This window comes from Lactuca serriola, chromosome 5 (genome assembly GCF_051521515.1).
Source record: "Lactuca serriola cultivar US96UC23 chromosome 5, Lser_US96UC23_V15, whole genome shotgun sequence".
NCBI lineage: Eukaryota > Viridiplantae > Streptophyta > Magnoliopsida > Asterales > Asteraceae > Lactuca > Lactuca serriola.
In genome coordinates this window covers 295961240-295966462 of record NC_136412.1, presented here as the reverse complement: position 1 = coordinate 295966462, position 5223 = coordinate 295961240, and positions in this window count along the sequence as shown.

Sequence of the window (5223 nt, the reverse complement as noted above, 5' to 3'; positions counted from 1 at the left end):
GTGCTATTGGGCCTCAGTGACCCATTAGCATTGATAGTAAGGTTTAGATAAATCAAATGCGAAATGGGCCGACGTGTCATTCGTATACCCAACAATCTTAAATAATACACGTAATTAGCAGGACTTTGTAATCCTCTCCTTCTCATTTGTTAGGCTTACCTTCAATTCAGTAAACAAATACAGGTCGTTAATCAATGGTAATCAAATTCAATTTGGATTCAGTGAGTAATAACGGGCGGCACCTTTATAGGTCGTTTGTAGTCTGTGGTTATAATCAAAGTCTCCTGGAGGGAGAGCGAGAGTTTGTGTATAGATCTATACGGGGGTGACTCCCCCACACCTCAGATGTTCGCTACAGTTAGACTCGGCCAGTCTAGGGTGACAAAATCTTAAGATCAATTCCGGCGTTCGTTAAAATGCCAATACAGATGAACTAGTCATTATTATGCATGGTTATAACGACTGACATAAATAAATCAAATACTATCCGAGTAATCAAGGAAAATCATAATCATTTGTTGAAATGGCATAACAATTCGAAACAATTATATTATATTATGTTATCGGAAAACATTGGGTTTTTCGAGGAGATCAACACCATTCGCTCGTACTTTTCAATAACTATCATAAACAACTTCTCATTTATACACGCTTTGAAATCACTCACGTACAAAACTATGGATCTTCACACTTTGGTATAAACAATTGTCTTTTCAAAAAATATCAGATTTTCTGGGTTTTATAAACTATACAAACATTTTCACAACAACCATGCTTATGAACTCACCAACATTCCATATGTTGACGTTTTTCAAAATAACTTGTATTCTCAGGTAACAGGTAAGCTGAGGAGTAGTATCAAGTATATTAGGGTGTTATGCTTTTGAAAACTTTCAAACAATTTATGATATGAATATGTAATATTTAAACAATGTACTTGATGTGAACAATGTCAGTTGTAATGTATTGATGAATGGTGAAGTTTATGTTATGTTTCATGTATATTCATTGTGATGATATTCAATTTGAGTCACGCGAGCCATCAGACGTTTCCGCCGTCTGGTTCGGGGGTGTGACAGTTTTAAGTCAAGTTTTAAGGTTTTAAGTAAGTTGTTACATAGTAAGTCTAGTTTTATTTTTTTAAACGTATTTTATGTTTTAAACTATTGTAATATTTTTTTTATTAATATTAAGTGTTTGATTTTAAAAAAATTATAATTTTGGCAATATTAAATGTTTGTGTATTAAAAAAATATAATTTAATTTAATATGAAAAAAACCATATAATTAATTAAAATTTGAAAAAGAAAATCGTAAATTAAAAAACATAATTTATTTAAATTTGAAAAAATCATTTAATTAATGTAAACTTGAAAAAAATCATAAGTTAAAAAAAATATAATTTATTTAAATTTGAAAAAAAAAGTTTAAAAAAATATGGACCGCTACTACTCCCTACGAAATGCTAAAAATAAGGTGCTAGCGAGGTGACAAACAAAAATATAGCATGACAGTAAAAAAAGTGATGTGACAAGGTGCTAGACTGCTATGAGTGTTACCACTCTCTTTAGCCTAAGACTTAAGGGAGTGGTGCATGACATGTTACGATGCCACATCAACAATTTTGTGTACATGTCACCACCACATCAAATTTGCCACAAAACAAGCATGACATGCTATTTTCAGAGGGTGAGTCAAGATTGACATTTAAAAAAAATTAAGCTACATTAAAAAAAACATTTCATTAAATAAAAACTACAACATTTGAAATATTACTTGACTCAATACTAGACTTTTTACTAAACTTAATATTTAACTTATTGCTTGTCATAAACCATACTAATTTTCGAAATTATATTTCTTGATAAGCTCCAATCGGATTTTCTCCGCGACTCGAGGTTGATGCTTAGATGATTTTGGAATGTCTTTCATCATTAGGGTCTGTTTTAGGCCATATATGGATAGCCGAAGAATGAAGATGACATACGTAGTTTAGATGCTGGGGATCTTGGAAACCTGGTGACTGATGCATGTAGACAGTCTCCTGGAGATAACAGTTAAGAAATGGATTTTTCACATCAAGTTGATGAATAAGCCAATGTCAAGAGATAGCCAAGCTGAGAATAGTATGTATAGTTGATGGGGGCTTGCTACCAAGAATGCATGGGCCGCTTGAATTGGATCTGCCCTAATTTCCAACGTGTTCTTGGGTTGGCTGAGGGAGTGAATTTGGGGGAGCCCAAAACTGTTGACCTGACATGTTCCGCACATGAGAGGAAGGCGGTGGAAAGTATACCCATCCAAAGGGGGTGTTTCGATTACTTTGAATAGCAGACGAGGAAGGCAACTGACCACCAGTAAAAGGAGTCGACTGTTGTTGGTGGCATTGAGAAGAATTTCGACTACCACCCCGACGACTGTTATTCCCCCGGTACGACCCGCCCCTACCTCCACAATTTGAGGTCGCTGATAGAGTTCTGATTTGAAGTACGGAAGGCGCTGAATAGTGGTTCTCGTGGGATGGGAGATTGGTGTGGTGAGTGTGGAAGTGTGTTTCTTCAACCCGGAGCATCGATCTCATCTCCGAAAATGAAGGAAGAGGTTTTGAAAATCGAATAATGCCAACAATATTCTCGAATTTACTCGGGAGGCCGTTTAAAGCATGGAGAACGACATGAAGGTCCTTGACTTTTTTTTACCAAGACCTTCAAGAAGATCTACAATCTTCTTGATTTTCTCACAGTACTAATGGACGGTAGAGTCTCCCAAGGTGATGTTCTGTAGTTTACTCTCAAGTTGCATTGTTGTGGACTCAATTTCATCATATAAAAGAGCCTTAATGTTTAACCAAACCCGACGGGCTGTTGCATTGATGGAGTAGGTTAGGGTGATTATTGATGGGTTTTAGGTAAAACAAATAAACTAGAAAACAATTCCTAAGTTCACATGCAACCTACTTTGGATCTATGTTTTATCTATTGAACATACAACTTTGAATTGCAAAACAAGAACCCTAGAGGAGAGAGGCTATAATTGAAATTTACAAACTAGGGTTTAGTAATTACATACCTTTCAATTGTTATAGTAAACAATTGATAATTCCCTTGATCTTGATCTTGATCTTCGTGGAAGCTTAGCACCACAAGTGTAATGCCTCTAATGGAATCACACCCAAACTAGCAAGAAGGAAAGTAGAGGAGAGAGGGGAGAGGGAGTATGCAAAATTTCGGCCCTTAGGGTTTCTTCAAAAGAAAAGAGTGTCCAAAACATGAACCAGGAGGCTCCTTATATAGTTGAGGGATCTAGGGTTTAGGGGAAACCTAGTTATCCTTTGCTTAGGGCCTAAGCAAACCCAAGGGCCTTATCCAACCCCCTATGGACGAAATTATTAGGGTTTCCCCTAAAGATTTCGTCCACCCTTATCCAAGGGGGGTTCTAGAGCCTTCCACTCAACTATTAGATAATTGCAAACTAGTCCCTACACCTTATAATCAATTCTTTTAACCCCAAAATTAATTCTAATTAATTTCTGGCTAATAATTAATTAAACAAAATGATTTCTTATTAATATATTAATCTTTTAACATATTAATAAATTCATTTATATTAATTTATTAATCTTATAATAAATTAATATCTCTCCTTTCATAATTTCCTTGTCTGGTTGTTAGGTTTGAGGGCAACCCAAAAGGACTGTGCTGCTATCAATTCAAGTAAATACCAATTATAGTTATGGGCTTAGACACCTAATCCAACAGTCTCCCACTTGGATAAGTCTATAACTATAATTGCTAGTATGCCTTCTAAATTTGACCAGCAAATTGTAGCTTCCAAAAAATTGCTGCCGAACTCTGACCCAGTCAGTTACGTGTCCTAAGATAAGTGATCATATAATCCTTCGTTCTACTAGATATCCCTAGACAAAAGACATGGAATGCAATCAACCTCTTTGTCTAGAATCTATGTTTCCCTATTCCTGATTTGTGATGATGTAGGACTTCTAATTGAACACATCAATTTAGTCCTGGCTGGGCCCAACACACAAGTCAACACCAAATCATCGAGGGGCCCACAGATATCGCTTTTCCCGTTAGGGCAAAAGGAACGAATAAACATTGACTCATATGCTTGTATCTTTTACTCATCAAACCATACATGATAATACGTTTTATAACACCAAGTTACTGATGCGTTTTCGTATCACCAATGCATAGCCGACTTGCAAATCACAACTCATATATCTTTGTTTCAAGATTATAAGATATTATCGTCTCAGTATTACTCGTGATGAATTCCATGAAGTAATACTCTGAGCGAGGGTTTATCCAATACTCAAATCTCAATTTATGAGTACTCATGAACGTTGCAGCAAATACATTGCCATGTCTATCCTTAGACAATCTACAATCCAGTTCATGACAGTCTTGATTCACTACTTACTTCCAAAAGTACGAGCGACTGTGGAGTTTGAATAATCTTATTATTCGGGAAGTAAAACATGCAAAACTGAAACACAATAATAAATAATTGACAAAAGGTAGAACCCAAACTTATAAATAATACTTTATTATTTAATCACCAAAAGTCAATTACATTTACTTTGTTACAAGTTTCAGAAAACTAATCTAACTACTAAAACTAATATCATCTTTCAGTCCTATGCTCCGAGCATGCTGAATATGCTTAGCCCTACTCAGACCCTTTGTGAGGGGATCTGCTGGATTATCTTCAGATGAGACCCTCTTCACTATAAGATGGCCTTCTTCTACTCTATGTCTGATGAAATGGTACTTTCTGTCGATATGTCTGGTTTTACCATGATCTCTCGGTTCCTTTGTCAAGGCAACCGCTCCTTCATTATCGCAGAACAGTTCCATAGGCTCATGGATGGTTGGAACAACTCCGAGATCCCCGATGAAGTTCCTCAACCAAGCTGCTTCTTTTGACGCTTCACTTGCTGCTATGTACTCTGATTCACAAGTAGAATCAGCCACCGTATCTTGCTTGGAACTCTTCCAAGTAATTGCTCCTCCATTTAATAAGAATACCCAGCCTGACTGAGAACGGAAGTTATCTCTATCCGTCTGAAAGCTGGCATCACTGTAACCATCTACTCTCAAAGTATCATTGCCACCAAGTACAAGGACCCAGTCCTTCGTTCTTCGCAAATACTTGAGTATATTCTTCACGGCTATCCAATGAGCTCTACCTGGGTTTCCCTGA